Here is a 14,519-nt window from a genome sequence, read left to right on the forward strand (position 1 = left end):
TCACTCACCGGCCCAGGTGTCTTTCAGGATCAGAGTCCCCAAGAGCAGCAGAAGGAGGAGTGGTGGCCTCATGATCCCCATCTACCGGGGCTGGGGGGACTCTGAGTGTAGACGGGTTGTGGGAGCCCAGAGACGCAGATTGGCCTGCCCTGGAAACCTCCAGGCAATGGGGACTGAGAACTGGGCTTGAATCTCCAGTGTCCGGGAAGAAGAACCCCACACAAGTTGTGAGAGGAAGATGGGGAACCCCCAGCTGTAACCTTCTGGTCCATGACATAGCCCTAGGCACGGAGTCCCTGAGAGCTACACCCCTGGGACTCTGCCTGCCCCCTCCCCTCCTGCTTCAACACCTTCGCACACCCACTCCCCCAGGCCACGCCGCCCAGGGACTGAATCACCAATTCTCAAATATTTCCATTTCAAAATGGCTGTAGTCCTACAAATTAGCAAGGACCCAGTATAAGTTTATAAAGTTATACTGTAGCTATCAATATTTACCACACAAGGAATAAAAACATTTTAAAGATTTTTTATAACACTTAGAATAATATTAATAACCCACTGCAGGTTAACAAAGTGTTTTAAAGAAAAATAGTTATATCTGAAAATAATCAGGTTAGAACAAAGACAACACAAAAAAAGAAAACTACAGACCAATCTCTCTAATGAACACTGATGCAAAAATCCTCAAAATTTTAGCTATCAGAATCCAACAATGTATCCATAAGATAATTCACCACTACCAAACAGGATTCATTCCCGGGACACATCCGAAAATCAATCATTGTCATCTAACACATCAACAAAAGGAAATATAAAAACCATATGATAATATCAATAGATGCTGAGAAAGCTTTCGACAGTGCAACACCCATTCATGATAAAAGCCCTTGAAATTCTTGGGATACAAGGAACATACCTCAACATCATAAAGGCCATATATGACATCATAAAGGCCATCATAAAAGCCAGTGCCGGGGACCAGCCTCTGGCAAAATGTCGTGTCAGGGGTTCCTGAAAGGATGAGACGGCGTCGGCGAAAACGAAAGGACTAAGGGGAAGGGGATGAGGTAGAATGAGAGACACTGACACTTGGTGAGGTGCTAGTATCTTCTGCCGAGAGGCTCAGCAGGTTCTTTATTTATACATTTTTTTGCAAGCAGTGAGATTACATCATCATGTGCATAGAAACAAAGCAGAAACAATCAGTGCATCTCTTTTTCCATGGGCTTTTGGCCACTACGTGCTCTCAGTAAGAAGGCAACCTTCAAGGTTAATAAAAAACTAAGTCTTACACTAGAACTCATTGTTTCAGCTAAACAATACCCTAAGACAGTAGATAGCCGCCAGTACATCCCTATCAGCCAAAGCCTAAGTAAGAAAAGACTCCTCTTATTCGCATGGCCTTCAGCTGGGGACCAGCTGCTACTCAGCTATCAGAACTTTTTCTATTTAGAAACTCCTAACTCAAATAGCTTCATTTAAAAACTTTCCCAAGAAACTTCAAAAGAAGGCAAAAGAAAGACCCACTACAACTATTGTGCTGGATTGCTTGTCAGGCATGCACAACAAACTGCCTCCCATTGTCAAGTGGGCCAAACTGCCCAACAACTAATTTCTAAACAAACAATTTTCTGTGCTATTTACTTACAGTATGCTGATACATATAATTTATTGCCTAATATACTTTCTGATAAATTTTTCTCTATAACCAAGAACAAAAAGCAAAGGATGCCAGATCTTCAGCCCCATGGTGTGAGGCCCCCTCTCTTAGCTGCTTGTCAGTATCCTATCTGGCTGGGGCAGCAAGGCTCCCTGCAGCAAGCCAGTATCATTCTCAATTGTGAAAAGCTGAAAGCATTTCCATTAAGATCTGGAACAAGACAAGGATGTCCACTCTCACCACTGCTTTTCAATATAATACTGGAAGTCCTAGCCAGAGCAATAAGACAAGAGAAAGATATACAAGGAATCAAAATAAGAAAAGAAGTTAAACTATCACTATTTACAGAGGATATGATAATATACATAGAGAACCCCAAAAACTCCACAGAAAAACTAATTCAACTAATTAATCAGTTTAGTAAAGTGGCAGGATACAAAATCAACACACAAAAATCAGTAGCCTTTCTATACACAATAAATCTGAAGAAGAAGAAATTAAAAAAACCATCCCTTTTATTATCGAAACAAAAAAATCAAATATTTGGGAATAAATCAAACAAAAAAGGTAAAGGACCTATACAAAGAAAACTATAAAACACTGTTAAAAGAAATAGAAGACGACACAGGAAATGGAAAGACATCCCCTGCTCATGGATTGGAAGAATTAACATCATCAAAATGGCCATCCTACCAAAAGCAATATACAGATTCAATGCTATTCCAATAAAAATTTCAATGTCATTCTTCAAAGAAATAGAACAATTATTGATGAAATTCATATGGAATCACAAAAAAACCCAAATAGCCAAAGCTCTTCTGAAAAAAAAAAGAAGGGAATGGAGGCATCACCCTCCCAGACTTCAAACTATACTACAAAGCCATAATCATCAAAGCTGCATGGTATTGGAACAAGAACAGACACACAGACCAATGGAACCAAATAGAAAATCCAGAAACAAACCCACAGATTTATGTCAACTAATATTTGGCAAAGGAGCAAAGAATACACTGGAGCAAAGAAAGTTTGTTCAATAAATGGTGCTGGGAAAACTGGGTTGCTACATGCAAAAGAATGAAGCTTGACCACTACCTCACACCATGCACAAAATCCAACTCAAAATGGATTAAGGAACTAGACATAAGACCTGAAACCATACAATACATAGAAGGAAATATAGGCAAAACACTACGTGATATGCACCTCAAAGACATCTTTACAGACACATCACCTAAAGCAGTGATAGTGAAGGCAAAGATAAACATCTGGGACTACATCAAATTAAAGAGCTTCTGCACAGCAAAAGAGACAATAACAAAAACAAAGAGAAACCCCACCGACTGGGAGAACATTTTGCACACAACACTAATGATAAAGGACTGATCACAAAAATCTACAGAGAGCTGATGAGACTCAACAAAAACAAAGAAAATAATCCAGTCAAAAAATGGGCAGAAGAGCTAAAAAAAAAATTTCTCTGAAGAAGAAATGCAAATGGCCAATAGGCATATAAAAAAATGTTCAACATCACTTGCAATCAGGGAAATACAAATCAAAACTACAATGAGATACCATCTTACACCAGTGAGAATGGCACATATTAAAAAAACTGGCAACAACAAATGTTGGCGAGGGTGTGGAGAAAAAGGAACTCTCCTGCACTGCTGGTGAGAGTGCAAACTGGTCCAACCACGATGGAGAGCTGTGTGGAGATTTCTTGAACTACTAAACATAGAGCTTCCATATGATCCAGCAATTCCACTCCTAGGTATTTACCCAAAGGACACAGAAACAGTAATTCCAAAGGGCACTTGCACCCCTATGTTTATAGCAGCACTGTTTACAATAGCTAAGCTATGGAAGCAACCCAAATGCCCAGAAATAGATGACTGGATCAAGAAGATGTGGTACATATACACCATGGAATATTACTCAGCATTCAAAAAAGATAACACATGCAGTTTGCAGCAACATGTATGGCGCTAGAAGGGATCATGCTCAGCAAAATAAGTCAGAAAGAAAAAGAAAAATACCAGATGGTCTCACTCATAGCAGGAATTTAGAAAACCTAAATAAGAGACCAGGAAAAAGACTAATCAATACAAAGTAAAAATCAAAATCAACAAGCAACTATAAACCAGAGACACACTATGGGGTGGGGGTGGGGGAGAGAGGGGTGGGGAAAGGAAGGACTAGAGTCAAAATAAGGGGGGGGGTGCAATTGTATGGGGAATATAACCAAAATGACAATGCATACATTGTGCAAAAATGAAAAAAGATGTAAGAATTATATAAAATAAAATATTTAAATAAAAAAATAATCAGGTTAATGAAAAGAGTGTAAAATTTTACATTTTATATTTTTGCAAGTGTTGTTTCTGTCTCATGAGAACATTGGATTGTCTTATTTTCTTCTGCATTTAGTCTGTTGTTTTGATTGGTCAATGAAAAAATATTTGGTCCGGCAGAAATATGTAGGAATAGCATTTTAATACCCTTTTCAGATAATTGTTAGCATTCAATTTTGTTACTGATTCAGGGTAGCAAGGGGCACTAAAAGTGGCCAAAGACACTGCCCAAATAGATTATCAGTCACTGAGTACTTCACCTGTGTGCATAATCACAAGACTACTCAGGTTCAGAGAACAACAATGATGGGACTTATTTAACAAACCAGGGAAAAACAGAGTTACTGAGGCCAAAAATGACCATTTATCTCACCTGAAGCAGTGTCAGTGTTTTAAAGTCCTGAACACAAATACTCCAAAGGTGGCCGTCTTCCTGCCACTGTGGACCTGGAGCACGGGGCAGCCTGACTATATATAGGCCTGGTTCTAACTCACAAAGGCAACTGGAGATGCTCCCTGGAGCTGCTGAGATGCCCCAACGCAGCACCAGACAGGGGACACTCAAAACAGCTGCTGCAGCAGCTGAATGACCCTCACAGCTCAGTGAGGCTCCTGCTTCAGGTCTTTGCCTTCTCTGCCAGGCCCAGAATCGCTGAATTCTGAAAACGCTGAATCCTAAGCATTGAATGCTGAGGGCTGTTTCTGCAGTCCCTTGTATTTCTCATCAGACTTTTTTCACATTTTCACATTGTCCTCACCAGCACCCCCTTTGAGGGGGCAACACCTGTAACAGTCTTTGTCTTCAGCCACCGGTTACATTACCACTTTGATAAAAATTGAAACTATATTTATGGTAGTTATTCAAATGTTATTTGCAATGTGAAATCTGAAATACTATCATTGAATATTTTCTATTTTGTTGCATTCATTAATTCCATAAGCCTCTCTTACATATTAATGGATCTTCAATAAGAGATGATTTTTAAAAATAATGCATTGTTTCACTAGGTTATATATGATCACTAGTGTTAATTTTTCTAGAATCAAAGTTTATAAATCATACTCGTTTTATGTTTCAAAGATTCCAAAAGAAAAGCTAGTGGAAGTTACCAAGTTTATAGTATTTTTCTATTATCTGGTTTCCCCCCAGAGTTTGCATGTTATAAGACAATTACTCTCAGTGGCCAACTGTTAGTAGGTTTTCTTTCATTTTTTTTTTTAAAGATTTATTTATTTATTTATACAAGCACTGGGTACAGTCAGAAGCGCGCAGGAGGGCTAGAGAATTCACCAGAGTCAGAGGGGAGAGCAGAGCAGGCATACTGACGAAGTACACTGCTGAGGGGAGCAGCGGGCAGCAGGAGAGGTCTGCGGGCCATGTGGGACCCTCACCTGGTGGCCAGGGATTGAGGTGGCACTGCTGCTGCCTGCTGAGGCTGCGGGCAGCTTTGCAACCCAGCAATCAATCGCTGTGCTTTAGCAGATTTTCTTAAAGGGACTGACACATTCATTTTCTAGAAAGTGTGTACGAGTTCACGAGATGTACATAATAGTATTTTTGTCATCCAATCCTTCACGTAAAGATGTATCCTTAAAAAAAAGTCTAATTCACCTCATACAAAGTAGTTTCCTTTGGATTGTGGTAGAAGTGACTTACATGTGCTCTATGTCATCAGAGACTGGGTTTACTTTGTCTCCAGATTCTTTCTCTCAGGCCTGAGGAGATGCTACCTGCTTTCCTGAGCCTCCCTGTCCAGGGCCCCACAGCTCTTCACACTGGACAGGGTGGTCTCTGTCCACGTCCCTGCTCCCTCCCTCCTGCTCCCTCCTGTGCAGCTCTTCTCCTCTGGGCTCAGGTGCTGGACCTGCCTGGGGAAGGTTGACAGTGATGGGTCATCCCCAAAGTTGTGGCCTCATTCCAGTCAATATTTGCTGTGTCTCGTTAACAATAGCTGACAGTGTTTTTCACTCTCTTGGTCTGAAAATGCTTTCCTCCTCTGGTGACTGAGACATATTCTCAGTTGTGTTTAAATGATGGTCCATTTTTTTTTTTTAAGATTTATTTATTTATGCATACAAGAACTGGGGCACAGGCCAGAGGTGTGGGGGGTGAGAGGATTCACCAGAGACAGTGTGGAAAAGAACAGCAGATCTACTGAAATGCACTGCTGAGGGGATCAGCAGGCGAGACAGGAGAGGTCTGCTGCGCCATGTGGGTAGCTCCCTGGTGGCCTGGAATCAAACTTGTGTTGCAGAGGCTTCACGTGCTGTGCTTAACCCCTTGCGCCACCAGGGTGGCCCTGATGGTCCGTTTCTGATGATGAAATTAAATCATAATGTGATCTGAAAAAAAGAATGCAGACATACACACTGAGATAATCAAAATTATAATATTATTATGTTGGGAGAATGGGGTTGGGTAAAAGAAGAGCCAAATCACTAAAGATGAGAAATAAAAGTAAAAAACCAAAGAATTAGCATGAGATTTGCAGGCAAAGATGTAACAACTAGTGAATCAGTTAAAAGAAATAACTTGTCACTGAGATTCAGGGAGGTGGAGACCAAGGAAGATGGAGACCTAACAAGTCTTCTTAACAAGTCTTATAGAAGTGTGGACTTTTAAAACTATGTGCATACGTTTATTTGCAAAAATAAAATGACAGTCCAGTAGGTGAGAGAATGGACTCACTGAGGATCTGCTACCTGAGGAGTGTAATTGACACCGGGCAGTAAAGGAGGAAGACATGGGTTCCAGTGGTACATTTTATGGGAGGAGTTCATATTAGTTTAATTGTATTTTTTTTTTTTTGACTAGAGATATGACAGCAGGTGTGTGTGGAGGAAAGGATGAACCGCAAGTGAGAGGGAAACTGATGATCCAGGGAACAGAGGGGCCTGATCCTGTCCCAAGCTGAGGGGTGATCTTAGATAGCAGGGGACCTTCTACTATCACTGGGGTGAGGGCAGAGGATCCAGGGGCAGGTGTGGGGGTGATGGTGCAGGTCTCACCTGAGTGCTTCATACTTCATGAATGAAAAAAGAAATCAGCTCATCAGCTTAGACTGGAGAGTGGTGAGGAGATGAAGGGCTGAGTAGGGGGAGGAAGTGAGAAAGAGCCCTCTCAGGAGGGGTGAGAGTGAGCTGAACAGGGAAACGGCATCTGGAGTTTGCAGGGCTGAAGGTACTGTGCTCTGTGCTTGAGAGAGAGACAGAGAGAGACAGAGTCAGAGAGAGAGAGAGAGAGAGAGAGAGAGAGAGAGAGAGAGAGAGAAAGAGAGAGATTACCACACTCAAGCAGCAGAGGATATGCAATACATTAGAGAAATGCAACCAGTGTGTGGATTATTTTCGCTTCATCATTTGTAACATTTTCTATTTTGATAGGTTACGACCCAGGTGTGACTCACGCTCTTCAGCTCACAAGAGGCTTCACCTTGGAGTCCTGGTGCTTGTTCCTGCTGCTGAAACTGCTCCCAGATTTTCCTTCCTGGATTTTACCGTGGAGGGAGATTGACTTAAAAGAAGGAGAAGGGACAGAAACCTGCCCTCAGTGACCCAGCCTTTAGGTGGCCCCATTACGGCAGCTTCCTACTTCCAGATCATGAAGTTGACAGATGTTTGTTGTCCTTGTGGGATCATTTTGAAAATCTGTAGAGTATGATGCTGCAAAGAGCAAGATTCATAAAAACTTCCTTTGTAGAGCATATTGAGGGCACAGCTATGGGACTAGAAATTGCATCCCCTTCCACCTGAGGGAAAGAAAGGTCAGTGATTGGTGACCCCTACACACCTCCTCTCAGCGTCAGAGGGTCCCCAAGCCTGAGAAACCCTCCCCCTTCCCTGACAAGCTGAGGAAAGAGGATGAGGGAGACCGGAGACTGGGATCATTCTAGAACTGACAGCAGGACACTGAGGGCAGGGCTGAGAGCAGAGCCAAATGGCTTCTTGCTACTGACCCAGAACTAGCCCCCATCAGGGCTGTGCTGGCCCAGGACAGTCCTCCCTGGACAGGCTGGTCCCGGCGTCCAGCAGGAGCAGCAGGGGCCACGGGCTCTGTGCAGGGGCGCCACAACCCTGCTTTGCCTTGTTTGGTTAGTAAGTGAGTGAATCCCCACTTTGACAAGACTGAGTTAGAGTTTGCCATTTTCACTCAAAAAATGGCCTGCCAGGGAGATTCCCACATCACCTGGCAGACCTCTCCTGTCTCGCCTGCTGCTCCCCTCAGCAGTGTATTTCGGTCCTTCTGCCTGTTCTGCTCCCAGCTCTGTCTCTGGTGAATCCTCTCACCCTCCTGCTCCTCTGGCCTGTACCCCAGTTCTTGTATAAAAATAAATAAATCTTTATTTATTTTTTATTTTTTTAAAAAAGATTTATTTGTTTATACATGCACTGGGTACAGTCAGAAGTGCGGGAGGGTGAGAGAATTCACCAGAGCCAGAGCGGGGAGCAGAGCAGGCAGAAGGACTGAAGTACACTGCTGAGGGGAGCAGCGGGCGGCAGGAGAGGTCTGTGCGCCATGTGGGACCCTCCTCCGGTGGCCGGGGAGCAGCCGGGGATCAGCTGGGGATCAGACCCGTGCTGCAGAAGCTGCGGGAAGCTTCGCAACCCAGAGCTCAACCGCTGCGCCACCGGGGAGGCCCGATAAATAAATCTTTTAAAAAAAAGCCTGATGAACATATCAAGGTTACACTTTTTCTAGAAATAACACAGTGCTATTATTTGCCCACACAGCCCACCTCACATTAAACCCTATCTCATCAGGGCTATTGTGTCCTTTCCTTATCCATCCAATGGTGCGTCCTTCACCCCCAGAAATCTCAAGAGGATCTTGGGGTGTGTGTGACATCTTAGAGCAACCCTGAAGCTCCTCTGTCCTGCAGGTGGAGCAATTGTGATGCTTCTGCTTCTGAGAGTTTTAGCAGGGAAGTCGCTCTGCATCCACCAGTCATTTTTACCAACATGATGCAACACCAGAGATGCTGGTGTTGCTTGCAGTAGTGGGTTGAAAATGCGGGAGCTCATCTCTCTAGAATAGTGTTAAGTTAATAACAGAGCAAGTCATCAAAGATTTGTCCTAAATTTAGACAAGACAGTAAAAGACTTTACATATCTCCTAAGACCTAGAATGTTCAGCTTTGTAGCACTGGGTGACATTTATGTTTGAGATCTTTGCAAAACACTCTCAGGAATTACTGGTCCTCCTGGAAATAGAAAAATAACCTTTCCTGTGCTGCTCACAAAACCACAAAACTAGGCGCCTCCTTGGTGGCACAGGGGTTAAACATAGTGCTGTCAAGTTATCACCAGCCACTGGAGCATGAGTTTGATCCCCAGCTGGCCAGGGAGCAACCCAGATGTCTCAGAGACTATTCCTACCTTGCCTGCTGCTCCCCTCAGCAGTGTATTTCAGTCACTCTGCCTGTTCTGTTCCCTGCTCTGTCTCTGGTGAATCCTCTCACTCCTCGGACCTCTGGCCTGTACCCCAGTTCTTGTATGCATAAATAAATAAATCTTTTTTAAAAAAACCCACAAAACTGACCAGAACCCAAAGGAGCTGCTGTGTCCTCTTGCAGTGGCTCCTGGCAGCATGGACAGCATGTGGCCCCTCGGTGGGTCTGAGAGTGACTCGGCTGTGACAGGCCTAGCAGAAGCTGTGGCCACAGGAGGTGCTCCCCAGCCCGTCTCCAGGCAGATGCTGCAGGTCCCCTCTGCCAGGAGCGTCCAGTTGTGGCCCCAAGGTCATGATTGTCCCGCAAGGGTCAGGGAGGAAGGGGAACAAACGGAGGACAGAGGAGATGCTCAGGGAGGATGTGACCACACCTGCCCTGGTCAGGCCGCAGGAGCCTCCTCCCTGCTCCACACACTCTCACCCTCTCCAGTCTCTGCTCCCCACGGCGCCCCAGGCCTTTCCCAACATGGACCCTCACCTGCCTTCTCTGCTCCATCTCTCCCTCCCTTCCTGGACTGTGGGCAAAGGCTCAGCTCAGGAACTGGGGTGACCTGGGCTAATCCTGCCCCTGGGCCAGGCCAGCAGGGCACACACTCCTCCCTCCCCCTGTGGGACTCCCTCCAGCTCTGGTCTAGAGAGAAAGTAGCTGCAGCCCATGGAGGCAGTGACCCCCTGGGAAACAGAGGGACTGGCAGGCTGGAGCTCCCTGACCCCAAAGAAGATGAGCCTGGAGTGAGCATTAGAGGAGAGAGGGAGCTGTGAAGGAGGTGGGGGGGAGGGGGCTGCCACCACAGCCCAGCAGGGGCCCACCCAGGCTCCTTACATCTAACCATGGGAATAGTCCCCAACCCCTTCCTGTCTCCAGATCCTCTGCTGCCTCAAGTCCTGCTCCAAACCTTCTCCACGGAACTGTGCTTATTGGGGTGTTGCCTGACACTCTTCACTCTGTGAGATTTGAATTCATTTATGCTGGAGCTTGATGTGCAATTGTCCTCCCATTGCCTTATGCTGTGTGCCCTGTCTCTCCTGTCACACACACACACACACACACACACACACACACACACACACACACACACACAGTCCCACCCCTTGGGAACCAGACCCTCACTCAACACTGTGGGTTACTCTAACCCTCTGTCTCTGGTCCCCTCAGAGCCGCCCTCTCTGCAGTGTCTCTACTCAGTGGTGTCTGAGCAGCCCCAGGAGTCCCTGCACCTCCTGCCTCTGCCCTAGTGGGAAACCAGCCCCTCAGCCTGCTTGACAGTGAGGAGGCGAAGGCAAAGTCTTGAGGTCAGTGATTGATGGAGAGGATAAGGTATTTTTTTTCTTGGTTTAAAATAGTTTTTTTATTACTGTATTTTTGAGGTAACACGCGTTTACACACTGCACATGACTCAAAGTCGAAGACGCACCTCCTCAGATGCAGGTTCCCTCACCCCCCACCTCCAATGCATCTGGAGTCCTCCCCTATGTTCCTCTGTGCCTTTTTACTCCTTTTACTCCCCACCCTCAACCCCCTCTGGTGCCTCAGTTCTGCAGCCAGACTCCAAGGTCTTCATTTGGTTTTCTCTGTTCCTTTGCTGGGTTTCTGTATATTGCACATATGAGTCATGTCATCTGGTATTTGTGGTTCTCCTGATTTATTTCACTTAGCATACTTTTACCCATTTCCATCCATGTCGTTGTAAATTCAGGATTTCATGTACCTGCCACAATAGCTCCCATCATTTATTTTATGCACATAGACTGTTTCCATAATTTGGCGATTGTAAATATTGTCGCAATGATCACAAGAGTGCACATATCCCTTGAAATGAGTTTGCATTCTTTCGGTAAATCCCAAGGAGTGGATGCTGGGGCCTCTGGCAGATCTATTTTTAATATTTTGAGGAAACTCCATACTGTTTTCCATAGGGGCTGGACCAGTTCCCACGATAGTGCATGAAGGTTCCTTTCCCCCCACACCTTGCCCACACTTGTCTCTGGTCTTTTAATATGAGCCACCTCACAGGTGTGCGGTGGTGTCTCACTGTGGTTCTAATGTGCATCCCCTGATGACGTGAGATGGGAGCATTTTCCATGTGCCTGTGGCCATCTGCATCGTCGTCTTCTTTTTTTTTTTTAAAGATTTATTTATTTATTTATACAAGCACTGGGTACAGTCAGAAGCATGGGAGGGTGACAGAATTCACCAGAGCCAGAGGGGAGAGCAGAGCAGGCAGACTGACAAAGTACACTGCTGAGGGGAGCAGCGGGTGCGGCAGGAGAGGTCTGCGCGCCTTGTGGGACCCTCGCCTGGTGGCCGGGGATTGAACTGGCGCTGCAGAGCTGTGGGCAGCTTCGCAACCCAGTGGCTCAACCGCTGCGCCACCAGGGAGGCCCCATCTGCATCTTCTTTGGAGAAAAGTCCAATTAGCTCCTCTCCCCATTTTTGATTGGGTTGTTTTCTGGTTGTTGAGTTATATATATTGTTCATATATCTTGGATGTATGATGTGCAAATTATTTCTCCCACCCCATAGGATGTCTTTACATTTAATGACAGAGTCCTTTGCTGGGCAGGACCTTGCAGTTTAATTTGTCTCAACTGGTCTGTCTTTGCTTCTGTTTCTTTGGAGCACAGAAGATATCAAGGCAGTGAGTCTACTGTGTAGCACACACTATGGTGTCCACATCATTGTACATTTGTCTAAAACCCACAGCATGGGGGCCTCCCCGGTGGCGCAGCGGTTGAGCGCTGGGTTGCGAAGCTGCCCGTGGCCTCTGCGGTGCCGGTTCAATCCCCGGCTGCTCCCCAGCCACCAGAGGAGGGTCCCACATGGCTCGCAGACCTCTCCTGCCGCCCGCTGCTCCCCTCAGCAGTGTACTTCGGTCCTTCTGCCTGCTCTGCTCCCTGCTCTGGCTCTGGTGAATTCTCTCACCCTCCCGCGCTTCTGACTGTACCCAGTGCATGTATAAACAAACAAACAAACAAACAAATAAATAAAACATGCCTCTATAAAAAAATATATAAATAAAACCCACAGCATGGAGACCGCCAAGAGTGACCCCAGTGTGCAGCCACGGGCCATGAGATATGATGAGCAGGTTCATCATGTGACAGACGTGCCACTCTGGGTTTAGCATGTGACTAGGACATGATCTGTGAAGTGTTATACAGTTGAAGGGATTTTAGCAGGATTTAATTTTCAAAGTATTATTTCATGAGCACAGAAGAAAATTTTATACTCAAGAATTTATGTAGCTAAATAAATAACACCCCCTTCCTACCACAGCCCTCCAGTGAGTCAGATCATCTTCTCAAAACCAGTAAGCATTTTATCATTTCTCTTTCCAGAAAAATATATCTAGGTCTATATCTAGTCACTAGTGTATACTACTGTATAAGTACAAGAGTTTAAGACACAGAGTGGGAGAGATGATTGCAAATCAAGTCATGTATCTGATAAAGGACTTATATTTAGAATTAATATTATAAATGAAGTGACCCCTCATCACTGCTGGCAGGATAGGATGATCCAGTCACCAGGGAGGGTCTGACATTTCTTTTAAAGCCAAACACAGACCGACCATACAGTCCAGCGAGTACTGCCCCTGCTATTTACCCAACTAATCTGAAAACTTATATTTGTAAAACAACAAAGAAAACCAAACCAAAAACCCTGCATGGAAGTAAATGTTTATAGCAGAACACCTCTAAGTGTGAACTTCCCATAGTGACTCCTTCCAAAGACAACAATAACAATAACTAAAGAAAGGAAAACTGAAAGTGGATGTGTGTGCACCTGATGTGCTGCTGGAGATAGGCCTGAAATGGAGGCCACTGTGCCTGAGCAGCTCTGCTCACAGGTGTCATCAGCAGGGGAAGTTTGAGAAACTGTCAGCCTGGAGGCACTACGGAGACGTGGTTGGAACTTCATGTGGTGTCCTGGGTGGGATGTGGGAGCATGAAAAGATCATTAGGAAAATTAATGAAATCCAAATACAGCGCAGTTTAGTGAAAGTGCATCAAATATTGCTTCCTTAGCTGCTCAAATGCACTGTGGTCACGTGAGATGTTAACATTTTGGAAATGATGTGGTTATATAGGAACTTTGCTACCTTTGCCACTTTTCTGTAAATCTAAGAGTATTTTTCAAAATGTTATTTAAAATTAAAATTTAAATAACATTTTAACAAATAGCCCTCAACAAATTTATAGGTTGTAGAGGGAAAAATGATGAACTTCCCAGTTCTTCCAGGTATTGCTTTCAAGGGACTAGAAAGTGGAATTCTGCGGAGAAAAGCTGGAAACCTCAGACACCAGGCAGGCTCCGGAGTCTCCTCTCCTCTGAGCCCTGCTGCTCTGACTCCTCACAGAGCATCTCACCCCAGGACGCCGCCCTCCAGCACCCCCAACTCTGCCCACCTCAGGCCCCACCCCGTCCTGGCGGCTCCACCAGAATCCGGAGCAGCGCGGCAGCGCCCCCGTGTGGCCACAGGGCTGAGCACAGGAGCCCAGAGCTGCCCTTTCTCCTGCTCAGCCAGGCCCTCCCCAGGCTCCCTGGGCTCCCAGCGGCAGGACAAGGTCCACTGTCACGTTAGGGGTCCTCAAATTGGCCCCCTAGTGAGAAACTATGGGTACAGACCTCAGGGAAGAGCCAGGTGTCTAGGTCATAACAGTTGCTTCCCCAGTTCTGGGTCCCCAAATTATAGCAGTTCCCTCAATCTCCTTGGATGGGAACTTGGACTCGAGAGTCCCTGTTATCTGTTCCTGCTTCCAGGGATGAAAGTGCCTCTTCCTGAGCCTCAACCCCAAATTCTCCATCCTAGGGTGAGGAGAGGGGCCTGTTCTAGAACTTCTCAGTTTTCATGAGTGTCCAGGGGACTCCTGTGCTCACTGAAGTGGGGGCTTCCTGGTCTCTGTGTCTTCTCCATGTGGGGTCAGACTGTGCAGTCGGCTCTGGGGGTGTCTTCTCAGATTGCTCATCTACTGTGCAATCTTGGGTTTAATTCTGCTCCTTTCTTTTGCTTAGTCATCACTTTCTGGGTGACCCTTACATGCTCATGACTTTAAA

The 14,519-nt window shown here is 45.5% G+C and overlaps 1 protein-coding gene across 1 annotated transcript in view; it reads right to left on the reverse strand.

Annotated features, from left to right (window-relative positions):
- Positions 1 to 14,519, reverse strand: part of LOC311188236 (HLA class I histocompatibility antigen, B alpha chain-like) — a gene marked incomplete at both ends in the record, with an annotated part of 51,947 nt that overhangs the window by 31,796 nt on the left and 5,632 nt on the right. The window lies entirely within an intron of this gene.

The sequence above is a fragment of the Talpa europaea genome (genome assembly GCF_964194135.1).
Source record: "Talpa europaea genome assembly, chromosome: 2".
Lineage (NCBI taxonomy): Eukaryota > Metazoa > Chordata > Mammalia > Eulipotyphla > Talpidae > Talpa > Talpa europaea.